Source organism: Planococcus citri, chromosome 5 (genome assembly GCF_950023065.1).
Source record: "Planococcus citri chromosome 5, ihPlaCitr1.1, whole genome shotgun sequence".
In the NCBI taxonomy this organism is placed as follows: domain Eukaryota; kingdom Metazoa; phylum Arthropoda; class Insecta; order Hemiptera; family Pseudococcidae; genus Planococcus; species Planococcus citri.
This window is the reverse complement of record NC_088681.1, coordinates 43,013,640-43,029,636: the sequence shown is the minus strand read 5'-3', so window position 1 is coordinate 43,029,636 and position 15,997 is coordinate 43,013,640. Positions and strand designations below refer to the sequence as shown.

General features: G+C 33.9%; 1 protein-coding gene across 1 annotated transcript in view; it reads left to right on the top strand.

Moving 5' to 3' along the window:
• Window positions 1–459: 459 nt before the first annotated feature.
• The window catches only part of LOC135849495 (dopamine receptor 1-like), a 414,234-nt gene continuing 398,696 nt past the window's right edge, over window positions 460–15,997 (top strand). Inside the window, exon 1 of the mRNA XM_065369962.1 lies at window positions 460–730. The gene's annotated coding sequence lies outside the window, so the exon portion shown is untranslated. The remainder of the gene's footprint in view (window positions 731–15,997) is intronic.

The window sequence follows — 15,997 nt, the reverse complement described above, 5'->3', positions numbered from 1 at the left end:
CGAACGTGAAAAAAAAATTGAAAAAATAGCCTAAACACGATTTTTATTCGTCGACGATATGCGCGATAAGGGTAGTTAGTCGAGAGGTAGCGTAAGTAGAGGTATGAAGTGTGGACTGGAAATATATAAACCTAAATATGGGCATAAATAATGCGAAAAAAATACGAATTTAATATTTACTAAATGTTTCGTGGCTGGGCAAGACGGGCTGGAGGAGTAGCATGTTCGATGGCGAGAAATACCCTCGACATTGGGTTATTTACATTTCGAGAGCTTTTTTGTTTAATTCTTGCGCATTTAAATTTCGTGACGAAAATATTAAAAATGAATTAAGTCGGATTAGGCTAAAACCAATCACAAACGTGACTATTACAACGTCGGCGCGCGCGCGCCAACGTCACCGCCGAAATCGGCGACCGAGCGAAAATTCTACCCATACAGACAAGTGTTAACATTCGTCAGACGTTTAAAACGCGCCGCCAGTTGTTGGTTGAACGATTTTGAAAAAAATAACTTACGTTACGTAATTTATATCTACGAATAAGACGAACGTGTTACAGTTTTTTTTTTCTTAAAAAACGAATTTTCTATTTTGTAAATTTTTCTCTCGCGTGGAAAATTTTTTTTTTTCATCGAGCGTACGAATTTTAACGAAAATTAACGGGTGAAGTTTGAATTTTTCGGAATTTTTTTCTCAGTTTCGTTGGTCGTGATTGAAAATTATTTTAAGGTAAATTTTTTACGAGTATTTGTTAGAATTTTTTTCTCAATTATTTGTTGTTTTTTTTTTGTACGAGGGTAGGTAATGTACAACCTAGATCTACGAGTATGTTGGGTAGATTTTAATAGATCTGCGTTCGGAGCAACTACCTGTATTTATTCGGGAACGAAAATAACTAACTGAAAAAAAATGAGGAAAATTGACCAATATTAATTTGCTGCAATGAACGAATCGTGTATTGTAATTTTCTTCGTCATATTTCAATCAACTCCTTACTTTTTGGCCGTTCTGTGTAATTTACTTCGCGTCATACTACGAGTAGGTACTTTTTTGCCAAAATATTTTTTGCCCCGTCGCCAACTTGTTATTGTAGTACATTGGTCCATTTAAAATCCCTAAAATTGTTATTTTCATTAGTAAAAAAATTATTGCAAACGCAGACCTAAAACAAACAACGAACTGTGTCGTATGAAAATTTCACACGTGCCAAACGACGACAAACAATCTGTTATCAATTGATAAAATATTCATTCGTAAAAATACATTAAAATTATTACTTTCGGGGTTCTTTTATTTTTATTTTTGGCAAAGTTAGTCAATTTGTGAAAAAATATTACATCGATTGGTTAATGGTTTGGTTAGGTCAGTACGTGTTGAATGAGTTTGTGATAATTGGACGCACCATGCACTATTATCGTGCTCGGTGTAAACACTGCTTAATATTCTTTTACAATTTCCGACTATCTGTTGCTATGTAGTTTGGATGGATAAATACGAGTAAGCGTTTAACGATATTTTGGGGTTTTTCTTCAACGTTTTGGTTGATTGTTTTCGTCGTATTGTGTTATAGTTTTGAAAATGCTCATATTGTGTTTTTGAAAGTAATCTACATATCGAGGTATATGGGTGACAAAATATGCATGTTGATTACTTACTAGAATTTTAGGTTAGTCGTGTTGTGATTCATTATCAATCTGCATAGTGGGTATTTTCTTGTATTTTTTGCTCTGTTTGTTTGTTTCAAGTAGTCTGTCGATGACAAAGTATGAAATTAGAAATTTAAAACAGAGTTACCTTGATTTTAAATTTTTTTATGGAAATCACTCTTCTTAGAAAAATGAACAATACCTGCTTCGAGGTAATTTTTTTCATCGATTTTTAAAAAATCAAAATTGCAACAAACGGACTTCAAAGTTATAAAATTTAATACATAGGTAGATACGTATAGTTTTTTATTTAAAAAAATTAATAAATCCATTGCCCAAAAATTTGACCTCTTACAAAAAAAAAAAATGAAATGAACACATATAAGAAATGAGAGACAGTAGGTATATATGTACTTCTCTCGTCTCCACTCATAATTGGGCAAAAAGCTGGGCAGATTGCAGAACTATGTAGTTTCTGTTAAGAACTGAATTGAAGAATTGTGGTGAAAATGTTAGAAACAGGCAGTTTGATTTTTCAAGTATTGGTACCTAACTTTACTTATTCATTCATTTATTCGCTTTTTGAGAGTTGAATCAACTCGAGCCTCTTTTATGTGATATAATTTCCTTGGAGAGTTATCATCAGAAAAATTACTACTTGAATGAAAAATATTTAGAAGTTTGAATTGGAATTTTTTGCAATTTTGAGTATTTTTTTGGAAAAAATCATGTGGTGTAAAGCAAAAAAAAGAACTTGTGGAAATTTTACGAGAATGCTCTCTGAAAAATAAAATTTTGAGTGTGGGAAAATTGAGTTTTTTTCAAAATCATGTGTATTTTTTTTATTCGACAATATCTACCTATTTTAGCCGGATTTGTGTTCGAGGTGTTCAGATACACTGATTTATATAATTTTTTGATCATGTTTCTCACTTCTTTCATCAACAATCAGACAAAAAATTGAATTTTTATGATTCTCTGGATTTTTATTCAGTACCTAATATTTATTATTCGAGGGAACCCTCGTTCATTCAAAGAGGCATGGAAATTGGAATTTCATCCAGTTTTTGTTCTTTTTTGCGTTTTCTCACATACTTCTTACGGGTACAGCTACAGCGTAGGTACTTCTACTTATCAAATTTTAAATACTTACTTAGGTAAAAGTGCGAGAGTTGTAGCTGAAATGTGAATAAACACTTTTCGATTTAAATGAAATCAAACTACATTGAAAGAGCATGTCCTAATGCCTTCTTACCCAAAATTTCAGATGCTAAAATTCAATTATGGATTTTTGAAGAATTTTTGAAAATTGAAAAAATTTGATAAAGCTATTTTTACACTTTTTTGTGAAAATATCGATTTTTTGAGTAAATTGAACATGATGAATGTGAATAATTTCTCCAATTTAATTCACACACATTAACAACGACTAGTTTAGGATCATTTTGCAGCTTCCGTAGTGGTTTTTTAATTTTCTCCAGAAATTTCAAATCTCTCTGGAAGGGCGAAAAATGAATTTTGGCACCAATATAATTTCAGTCGGTGCTTATTGGACACTCTGTTGAAGGTTTTAGGTGATTAATGCAAAATTCCAGAAGTATGAATTCAAAATTGAATTTTTGATCAATTTTGTGAATTCCAAAAAAAGTGAAGGAAATCAAATTTTCTAATAGGTATCTACAATACTTATGTATAACGCTGCAGGCTTCAGATCGTCTCGAAAATGGTTTCAATCAATTCCATGGGTCGAGTTTTGGGTGTAGGTGGCGTTTTGGACAGTTTTTTGCAGAAATATGCACTACTGACATTTTTTTATAATATGGAATAGGTACTCTGATTCGTGATTTAACCGTCCTAATCGATTGAGAATATCGAACATATGGTAGGATTAAAAGTTCAGCTGTCAAAGTTCTTCACATCGCCTTCTGGAGCAATTTCAGAGTGTGCTAAAAACCCCTAATTTCTACTGGAGGCTCCAGATCGTCTCGAAAATGATCGCAATCAATTCGGGAGGCCAACTTTAGTATCCAAACCAAATTTCAGATTTTTATCTCGTGGTTTCCCATTTTTAAGAAAACCTTGTCAGTAAATGGGCTATATTTCAGGCATTTTCAAAAATTCGTCAAAATTCGAAAAATCAACAATCAAACTTCGGCTGCTGAAAATTTGGTTCTGAGGTGTGGGATGACATGAACTTTCAGCCAGCCAAATTTCAGTCAAATTGGAGGTGACGATGACGAGTTGATGAGGTTCCCTTATTAGTAACCTTGTGGGAGGATTCTTCTCAGTTTTTCTCTTGATGCCCCCAAAAATAAAAGTTCAAGAAATTGCGTTTAAAAAGAGAAGAAAATATAGGAAAAAATAGGTACCTATCAAGTTTTGATTTCTCATTGAATTTTAATTTTCAAACTGGTTATAACGTAGGTAATTTTAAAAAATCATTAATCGATGCCTCATTTTGCTTTATTGTTTCAGGTGAGTTCAAATTCTTATCATAAGAGTAGAAGAAAGATGAAATGTATTTGTAATTATGAGTAAGTCGAAAAGACGCACTTATTATTCATTATTCATAAATATATAAGAATCCGAATATTCACCCAGTTCCTCACAATTGTCTGTCCTGCCCTTTTTACTCCAATTATTTTACTATAAAAGATTCAAAAAATTTTGAAATCACGCTCTCCTCTTCCCCTCCATACATATGTTTAAGCAATAAAAAAAAATTCACTCGTCCTTTTTCATGAAAATTTGGGATGTTTTTACAATATCTACCATCTACCTACATTGAAATTTCAACCATTATTGCAAGGTGTAGAAAATTTTACGTTCTGTGTGGTCTCAAAAAATGAACCGGCTTTCATCATTACATGTTACGAGTATCAAAAAAGAAGTAAAAAGGAAACATCAAACAGGTATTTTTGTTAAATGAATTCCTTGTAGTGTTTTATCTTATACCAACAAACGATAAGATGCTTTTGCCCACGTTTAAATTTTTCAAAAGTTCAGAGGAATAAGGTACTTGCATGCTCACTGTTTAGCTGTCTACGCATAATATTGGTATATGGATGGGCATTTTTATAGGTATGATACAACAACTCGAATTCTTGGATGATGAAGGAATAGTAAATAAAACCCTGTAAAGAGAAATAATGAAAAAAGAGTAAAAAATGAGAAGTATGCGAAATTCTTGGCAATTCGTAGATTCTTTCGTATCCTTTGTACACTATTTTGTGGAGAAGCGATTGATGGGGTAGGTCTCGGGGCCCACAGGTAAGCGTACGCATGGTAGATGATATAAAAACTACATTCATAATATAAGCATCCCAATAATCAAATTTGTGAAATTGCCAAAGAAACAATATCCAATTTGGATTTTTGGGGTGATAAATTCATTCTTGAAAAAAGAATTTTCTTTTTGGGCAGTATCAAATTCAAAAAGTTTGTATTTTTCATGGCACCAGAATCCACCTTTTAGCTCATTTGACCCATATTATTATGAAGAGATACCCCCCCCCCCTTCCATTCATGTCCAGGAGTACTACCTAGTTAGTGTAAAAACCCAAACTTTTGAAACATGTGTGGGTGTAAAATTAAATGTTTTTGATGACCTCTGTACGAGGAAGGTTTCTCAACCAACGAAGATTTTTTCAGACCGGAAACTTCTGAAGATACCTATACCATTATCAGGGAGAATTTCAAAAACTAAATTTAACTTTTAGTTTTTTGATTTTTTTTTTAAATCTCAGCTCTGTTTCACTTTTTATGAAAGAATCAAAATTTGATCAAATCGAGTAGAAATGCGGAAAGCTTGACTTGCTTTGAACCATATCCTAAGTACGTTAGACCTTCCAAATTTATTGCTCGCGTTTTCAAGCTAGATTTTCGTATTTCAGTGTTTGGAACGAATTTTCAAAATTTTTTCATCGGATTAATCGCTCACAAAAATATGGAAATTTTTTTCGAAAAATTGTGCTCAAATTGATCAAAGGTTGAATTCAATTTATACATTGAAGGCTTCAAAAGAAACAGAGAATCAGCCATTGGGTGTACTAGAAAAATCAAGAATACCTTATGCCTTAATAATTGTGATAGAATTTTCATATTTCTTATGGAAAAATGAGTTTTTGAATTTTCGAAAATTGCTGTTCCAAAAATTGCGTAGGTCTAAGTACCTATCTAACTCCTGAAATTTTGCGTTGTAATGTCGATAATTTTAAATTCTGATTCAATTTTTTTCAATCCAATCCAATTCAAAAGTGTTTCAGCCCAGTTTATAGTTGCGAGCTGTTCGCCATATTTTTTCAGACCAGGTACATTAGCTAGGTTTTTGTCTCAAGCCTTTCAATTACAATTAATATAGGATTCTTTTTAAAAATATATATAGTCGATAAATTAACGGATGAGCGCTATCGAAAATTACACACGAGCTGGAGACGTATCGACGACGTTATCGAATCGGTCCATCTCATTCGCACGTAATTATACGTTGGCCAATTGAAAACCATTCGTTGCGTGCACGAATTCCATAAATTAGATTGGTATTCGAGCGAGAAAAAAAATTCATTTTGTTTTTCGTACATTGCCCCTTCAATTTAGCCAACTGGCTCTGTACGCGTTAGGTCGATGATGAGAGGAAAGCTGTACGAGCGTAGCTACTCATACGTATTCGTTCAGTGGACTCATCGGGGTAAAGTACGAGTATATAAGGCAGAAAGGGAATGGAAAAGGCTTAAAAAGTATTAGAATTAAGGCGGACGGAGCCCGGAGGTACAAATTTAGCGCCTTGTTAAAATATGATCGATGTATTTGGAAATATTTCGCGCCGTTCGTATAGTAATTTTATTTCATCCTAATGGAAAAATATGTACGCTCGTCGGAATTAGTGCTTTGTATTATAAAAAGGCTATAATAAAATGCGAATGTGGTCACGGCCCAATGTACATATAAATTAACCCGACATATTGCTTTATAACAAGGGGAACCGGGAACCGAGTGCAGGGAGAGAGATATAGACTCGATATGTAATATTTTTGAATTTTCGATGTGATTTTGATGCAGATAACGAGAGCAAATTGAACGCTGACGCGTCGATTTTTACGTATGACTTGTTTCCGAGCCTGAAATAATGGCTCGAAATTGAACTAATGAGTGTGGTTTGTGTGCCGACTGCTGCTGAGCCATACGATGGAAGGTTTATGCATTAAATTTGAGATAAATTGAGATAGGGATGGGTGTTGATTGGAGGGGAAAAAAGGCCAACTCTGGAAATAGTTTTTCAGAGACAGATTTTTCAAATTGCCAATAATCGAAGGGATATGAACTTTTGGGATGAATTGATGATGATTGAGAATAATTACTGAAATGTCCTAGAACAGGGTTGCCATTTTTCAAAAAAAATAAAAAAATAAAGAAATAAGAATTTATTTTAAAAAAGAGTGGTTATGGGAAGGCTGAGGGATTTTTGAGACCTCCCGATTTGAAATCTTGCGGTATGTCTAAAAAGAAAATAAAAAGTTAGAATAGTTAATTATGGCAAATGAAAAAAATAAAATAAAAGAAAGTTGTTTGCAAAATAAAAAAAGCCTATATGCCCGCGAATAACTCAAACTAGTCTAAATTATTCTTCTAAGCGTAGCACTTAATTATTATTATTATTGTTTTTTTTTCTCCTGAAAATGCAAATGCACAAAATTCAAAACTAAAACGATAAATTTCTTTATAATTACGTACATACTTTCTTTCAAGGAGTGAAAAAATTGTCGTAATTTTATTTAAGATTTACCATCTAAAAGCTTTTACACGTTTTGAAAGTTTTTTCTTCGAAATTCTCTAAATAAATCCTTCGCAGTTGGCATCCGAGAGTGAATTTTTTGATCTCGTAAGTTTTTTATTCTTTTTCGGATACATTTAATTATATTTCATCGCTTGTCCTCTATCTCTCCTTAAGTTAATTTTTTTCTTTTTCCTTTTGTTTTTTATATTAATTCGAAGACGGCGTAGCCTTTAAGATTACCCTCGTGTCATTGATACCTATTACGATTATACGTAAATTCGAAGATTAAAAACAAAAAGGACTTAATTAAATAATCGGATTTTTGGAAATTTGTTTCGCTGATAAAAGAGACTGAGCAGCTCGATTTTTTTGAATTCTTTTTTATATTATAATAGTTTTTATCAAAGAGGGAAAAGCAACTACTACGAAAGAAAAAACACACCCGAAACAAAGCTCTATCTATGAGAAGTGAGAACACAGCGAAAGCAAAGCTAAAAAAAAAACACAAAAATTCAATTCAACTTTCATCTGGGACAATTAACATTTCCACGTCGAGTAACACTACCGCCTCTCGTACGATGCCTTGTTTCCGCTTATGAAGCGAACGGAGAAAGGGGAATGCTTTTTCTGCACCTTGAAAATGTTATATATTATTCGCTTTATTTATTTATTTTTTTTATTCGTATCTGCCACGGTGCTCGGCGCGAATTTACATTCCGAAATAACTTTCGTATACTGAAAGAATGGAAGAAAGGTAAGTGTAATCGGCACTGGTAAAATTTACATTTGAAAAGTATTTTTTTCGCGAAATTATTTCTAACAAAATCAACGAATCTTTCTCGATTCGTCGAGGTGCAGTTTTTAAAATGAGCTACTCTCTTGTTGTATCGCCAATCCAATGTTGTTGGGTATTTTTTTGCTTTTTTTTCGGTTGTTGTAATAACGACGAATGGGCGAATACTCGTGTGGGGTTGGTTTAAATTTTTTTTGTTTTGAAATTACGTTAGGGAAAATAATGAAAAATTTTTGTTGTTTTGAAAAAACACGAGGTAGGTACATATTTGGATTGAATGAGTTTGGTAGGTATAGTGGGATTCTTTAGGGTTGAATTTTATCATGATAAAAAGATGAATACGAGTAGAGATGAAAATAGAAATTTTCAAGCCTTTTTTTTGGAGAGAGGGTGGGAGGGAGAGACGGGTGGTGGGAGGGGGTCGTCTCATTTTGAGTTTTTCAGTATCCTACTTAATTTTTTAAAAGGATTTTTTTGAGTAGCGAAAAATTATTTCATTGATATGAAAATGAGAATTTGATGCTCTCATACAGATACTGTATAAGATTTATATAAGGTAACAGAATGAAAAAAGCTGACCTTTCAATGCAAAATAACTCAATCAAAAAGCCAGCAAAACTTGATCAGTTTGGATCGGTTTCTTGAGTTGAGGTAGAAGAAAACATGGCTTCAAAAAATTAATCAGATTTCATTCTATACCCCCCCCCCCCACCACATAAACAAAACAAAGAAAAATCGATCAATTGTAATGAAAAAGTAAACATTTTCTATTATTAGGTACTACAAAATGTCAATTTCTGGATAAACGTTTAAAGATGCAAAATTGTGTAGAAAATTATTTTTTTTTTAAAACATTTTTTTATTCTGCGCGTGTATAATTGCCTGAATTTTTTCGCCCAATTTGGAGGGGTTAGTTTAGATTTGGTTTGACAGGTTGATTTCTTTAAATTCAGTAAAAATGATTTTTTTTGGCTCTGTCTTTGAGATGTTTGATTACTGGGATATAGAGAAATTATCATTATGACTGGTTAGAGGTGAAGTCAAGAATCATTCCCTAGAGAGTGAATAATTGCTTGTTCCTGGATAGCTCTGGGAGAAAAGACCTTATGTAAAACCAATCCACCATATACACAAAAATCATACTAAAATACCAAGAAAGTACTCAAGATTGCAGAAATATTCTTAAAAAGCAATTTATTAATATTTTAGTATGACAAAATACACATAAGGATCTAGAAATATATAAAATAACTACGCATTATCTTATATGTATTTCGATAAAGGCCTCGAACTCTACCTGATGTCTCTCATTAATGGATAGAAATTTGTATTATAATTAAATATTACTTTAATTATAATTACTTGGCGATGCGTTTATATATTATTTAATTAGACTAGGTGTGTTACATCCCTCAAATATACCGATGGCTTGGTATAAATACCACGTAAGTCCAAAATCCTAAATTTTTCAGGAGAACAAAAAATCATTTAAAACATTCATATCTTGCAGTTTTAGATTGCATTATTATATTTTAGAGGTCTTAACGGTATGACCTATAGACACTGGACCTGCGTATAAGACAACCAACTGCAGGCCGAGGGGAATGGAAACAGTAAAAAAAACTTGTGTAACGCAAATTTATCCCGCTGGGTGCTCTTTGCAGCGTTGTAGTCGATTTTGCAGGCAACAGGGAAAAGGGAGGGTTGTGTAGTTTGCAAGGAACTCCTGACTGCGCGTGCAGCCAGGAGTTCCTTGCAAACTACACTACCCTCCCTTTTCCCTGTTGCCTGCAAAATCGACTACAACGCTGCAAAGAGCACCCAGCGGGATAAATTGGCGTTACACAGGATATTTTGCCAAGATGGCTGCCAGTTGGTTGTCTTATACTCGTACGCAGGTCCAGTGTCTATAGTATGACCTGATGAAATTTTATAGGTTGATCAAATATATAATTAGTTGATTAAAGCACTTTAAAAGGAAGTACGAGGTTTCTAGAGACAACATACAAGATTTTTATCGTACTTACATACAACTTACGTGGTTTTTAACAAGGACTTACAAGGTTTTCAAATTTACAATTGATGCAATTCTTATACCTACTTACCTCGTATGACGTGGTTTTTAATGTTGGATTTTCACCGATTAGAGTGCTAAGATGCGTTTTAGACTTACGAGGTTTTTAAATTCGGATTCCTCATTTTTTTTACTAAAGAAACCACAAAAAAAAACATTTTTGAAAAAATCTGGACTTATGAGGTTTTTATACCAAGCCATCGATATTATTATTTAACAAATAAGTATATTCCACAACTTATGACACTGTGCTGATCTTCTGCCTCTCCTGTGCTCTACTAATACTAAGAGTGGGCGACAGACTTGGGTTATTTTGTTCCATACTTCCCGATAGGTACCGGCCGGATCGGAGAAATAACCGTGAAATGATTAATTTAAATGAACTTATTTAATTGATTCACATTATTGAACAAATTATCCACAGAGATAGCGGTCAAATCAGTTGAGAGGGACGAAGGTTTTAAGGCTTTTGTTGCCTATACATCTATTTGTTGACGAAGAACCAGCCATCGCGAATAGCTTATTCCAAGTGAGGATCATGGCTGGAAATCCGATGCTTGTACCCTCGAGTTTTCCCTCAATCTACGAGCTACCGGATAAATAAATCATTTCCCCCTCTTTACATAGTTCTCACGTTGCCATACTTCATAGTATATGTATGTAAATCTTATATACCTAAGCGAGTAAATAATATGTATAAATGTGCGAAGGGATTAATTTAATTATTGCTAAGGCAATCAGGGCATATTTCCTCATATCATGTTTTGAGAAAATTTAAAAAGCTAAATTATATTGAACAGTTTTTTTTGGGGAGGAGAAATTTTGTTTTTCCAAAAATGTCAGGATTTTTTGTAATTTTCTCTTCAAAATCAGAAAACCTTGTTATTAAAATCAACTAGGTAATTCTATTGTAGAGTTCAAAAAAAAATTTAAAAACTGAGAGCATTCTTCCAATTGAAGTATTTTTTTCTCAACAAATGTTAGTAGTCATGTCAATTATGCCTGCGGGTTGGAGAACCATGAAAGTTCATTTAGGCTAATTGAATTAGGAATCCTTGATTTGGGTCTATAAACTGAATTAGAAGCTGGCTTTTCAAAATGTTGGAATGTTTCAACACCCTCCATTTTTTGAGGTCGAAGAAGTCAGTATACCAGGCTAGAATGTCCAATAATTTCTGAACACACGATTTGCCTATTTTTTGTTTATTTAAAATACCAATTTTTACTTTATAAAACCTTACATCATTCCATTCTTAGGAGCAAATTGAACGAGATGTCTCCGCTTAGGCCTATTCCACCCACTTTTGAATTCTTCCTGATAATCCTAACGCAATAGATTTATCTCCCAAGACCAATAGAGAATATGGAGGGTTTTTATGTAAATATCGAAATATGTGTTATTAGGGAAATGAAAAATAAAGATAGCAGGCGCCTGCCTACGAAAACGTTTCGTATGTGTACGTTTGAAGCAAAAACGACCGACTGTGTAGTAAAGTACATACGAGGTGACGTGAGAAATTTTCTCGAAAATCTTAAGTAAAAAGTATTGTCGTTAGGGAGTAAAATAACGCAACGCGTTTCACACTAATATTCGCTTTTCAATCTTCCATACAAAAAGATGTATGTTTACTTTTTATCGGGAGCTTTTTCAAATAAATTTTGCATTTACGGGCGAGAAGAAGAAGAAAAAAAAAACAACTTTGCGAGGTGGTTTTTTGCAACGTACACACGAAGGCATCGCATTTATATAGAGTTGATCTGTTTTTCTTTTCGTAGACGTTTAGTGTATGGTAGAGGGTGGTTGCCTCTTTTGTGTGCAGATTTTCTATACATATATAAGATTCGAGGGTTGGTGAGCTTTACTTACTTTAACGTTAGATATTGGACGAATTTACTACTCTATGTAAGTAGGTATATACGATATTACGTACTCCCGAGCCTAAAGTATTTTTAATGAATGTGGATTTTGTTATTCTATAATTTCAAAATGATTCACGTGTGTTGGTTATGGGGCGTATTTTATACTATGAGTATACGTTTAGATGGTTATCGCGTGTTTTGAAAATTATGGCGTTAATGATATTGGTTTTCTGAACGCGGTTGAGAAGTTGATTAATATAGAGTTGTTGATTGAGAAAATATCGATTGAATAGGCAGTAGGCTTGGCAAAAAGTAAACCAGAAACTAATAACGAAAAAAATAATGGTGATTCGTTCGTTTGACTTTTTTGACCGATGCGTTAGGAAAATATTTGTAGAGAAACCAAACCAAACAACTCGAAACAAATCACAATAACGTAAAAATATAATGAGCAAAAAGGTAGCTACACTCGAAGGTTGATTCGATCGATGAACAATATGGTATTTGATAGGAACACGTAGGTATATAGGTACCTAATGTTATAAGAATCCGGCGAGGAAACCCTTTTTCTGGTTCGATAGCTTTTTTGCCCATATGTGTAAAAGTTGTATGTATAATACGAGTACAACTTTTAATAATCGGACGCTTGATCCCGGATGGTACTTTTTATCTATACTCATCCTCATACAGTAATACTTTTTTAAAAAATAACGAAGGAAGAGAATTTCGATACTTCGATCGACTAGCAAGCAAAATATATACTATAAAAACCACCGATACCGCTGCACTGTCGTCGTGTCGCAGCAACAGACAAAGTTAAGCAGTCGACCGACGTTATTCGTGGAGCAGGGGAGCTATACAATGTACCTATGTGTATCTGTGTACAGTACGAGGATAAGTATATAAATACGTGTACGTGGTAGGACGACGAAGCTAACGTAAGAAGGAAAGGGTGGTCTAAAGAGAAGAGAGACAGAGAGCAAAAAAGCGCTCAACGATCAGGAAAACCCTTCGTGGGATAGTTTCTAATTTCCACTTTAACAGATGGTCCAAAGACGGGTGCGGTAGACTACATTTTCGTTTTACTGGCAATACGCTGCCGTACTTCCGTATATTTTATGGCACGAAACGAAAGCGACCGACAAAACAGCCGTATCGTCACTTTTCATTTCGTTCTATGACCGAAAATATACGTATGTTTGGGTAGACCTTTATACTCGTAGCACCTACCTACCGTCGAATAGGTTGTCAGGTTTTTTGCGATTTTTTTTTGTGTGTGACCTGCAGCCTGAAAATATGTCGTTTGGTGGGGCTATAATTGTACGTGAAATTTTTAAAATGAACTTTGAGAGATTTCCTCTTGACCTTTTCGTGTTCAGAAGCATCTGATGCTTAAAATTTGAGAATTATACAATATTGTATCGTGTATAGGGACCATTTTTCATCAATGAGAATTGAATCATCATCAGGGAAGATTGAGAAAAGTGAGGGGAAATTTTTTATTTGAAGGAATGTGTTTTCTAACAGGTGAGGCTATATACAGCTGTCTAGAGTGGCAGAATGAAAAGATCGCGAAATTGGGAAGGGGATGGATAAAAAAATGTGAATTTTTGGCTGAAAAACGAAAATAGGTAGTATTTTATATTTCTGATCAGAAGTCAGGAAAGATCGTGGTTTCCTATTGATAGATAAAAATTATGACAGATCAATTAATTTATGTGAATTTCTAAAAATTTCGTTCAGCCAATTTTCTTCTTAGAAACCCTTTTAAAAATTGGAAAACGGTGTTAATTCCAATTTTTTTTTTTGAAAACGCCAAGATAGCTGGTACGAGTAATTTGACTCGAGAAATGCGAGGCAAATAAAAACATTTTCTAAAAATTCTATTTCTGAAAAAAAAGCTGAACTGATCCAAGCGAAGTGAAGAAAAATTTTTCGAAAATTTATTTTTCAAGAAGTATAGGTAACTACATTAAGTAGGTATGTATTTTCTTCATTATGTTTTGTAAATGTTAATATCAAAAAAAGGTTGACGAGGGAATGAAAATTTTAATTTCCAAATTTTGATAGTTTTAGATGTCTACGTAGTACCTACTTATTGGATAATAAACACTCAAGATAGGTCGTTTTTTCAAATTTGATCGAGTTTAGCAAAAATTATGGTCAAATGATCCCAAAAAACGTTGAAAAAATTTCAAGTGTCAGTGAGAGCTCAAAGTTTGCTAAATATGAATATTTTTCATATGTTTTAACGTGATCTTTTGATGAATTGTTCGATTTTAATGATACCATCTTAAGAAGATAATCGCAAAATTATTAGTCGGGGGGCCCGCATAATGATCACCTGCACCCCCCTGCCGATTCTCCGGGACAAGTTTAGGGGAAGTCCTGAGGAACATTTCTAGCCCTTGTCCTCAAAAAAAAAAAGTGGCCCTACTTACAAAATGGCGGTCATTTTGATTGACAGGTCAGCCGAAATCGCAGGTTTTGCGTTCCAACATAGGACTTTCACGGAATTTTTTAAACCGTACAAAGGTAGATCGAAAGAGCAGGCAAAAATTCATCACATGTCAAAATTTCAAGTGCTTAAGTGCCTTTTTCGATTTTTGGTGAATTTTCAAAAATCAAACTTTGGCCAAAATGTGAGAAAAAAATCAAAATTTTACCAAATTGACCTAGAAATCTGAAATTTGGGATATATCCTATTTTCGACCTGCCAAATCGATTGGAAACAGTTTCAAGCCATTTTGAGCAGTTCTGAAGCTTCCAGCAGATTTTTGCAGCTCAAAATTCTCACAAAATTTCATCAAATGGAGTTGGAAAGCCGAAATTCATTCTGCAAACTAATTTCAATACGCTATGAAGTCGACTGCAGGTGATTTTCAAGTCGTTTTGGAGCCTCCAGCGATTTTTTGAAAACTACTGGAGCCTCCAGCAGATTTTTGAAACTTGAAATTTCCCCAAAATTTCATCAGATTGAGTAAGCAAGCAGAAATTAACTCTGCACTTCAATTTTAACACCTTCTGAAGACGACTTCAGGCGAGTTCAAGTAATTTTGGAGCCACCAGTGACTTTTTGAAAAGTTTCATCGCGTTTTTAGGAGAATTGAAATTTCGAAAAAGTAGCTGGAAGTTTCAAAACCACTTGAAACCACCATGCAGTCGACTTCATATTGTAATTAGTTTTCAGAGTAAATTTCGGCTTGCTAACCCCATTTGATAAAATTTTGGGGAAATTTCAAGTTTCAAAAATCTACTGGAGGCTCCAGTAATTTTCAAAAAATCGCTGGAGGCTCCAATACGACTTGAAAATCACCTGAAGTCCACTTCATAGCGTATTGAAATTAGTTTGGAGAATGAATTTCGGCTTTCCAACTCCATTTGATGAAATTTTGTGTGAATTTCGAGTTTCAAAAATCTGCTGGAGGCTCCAGAACTGCTCAAAACGGTTTGAAACAGTTTCCAATCGATTTGGCAGGTCGAAAATAGGATATATCCCAAATTTCAGATTTCTAGGTCAATTTGGTAAAATTTTGATTTTTTTCTCACATTTTGGCCAAAATTTAATTTTTGAAAATTCACCAAAAATCGAAAAAGGCACTTTAGCCCTTGAAATTTTGACAGGTGATGAATTTTTGCCTGTTCTTTCAATCTACCATTGCACGGTTTAGAAAATTCCGTGAAAGTCCTATGTTGGAATGCAAAACCTGAGATTTCGGCTGACCTGTCAATCAAAATGGCCGCCATTTTGTAAGTAGGGCAACTTTTTTTTTGAGGACAAGGGCTAGAAATGTTCCTTAGGACTTCCCCTTTAAGAAAAAACTTGTCCCGGAGAATCGGCAGGAGGGTG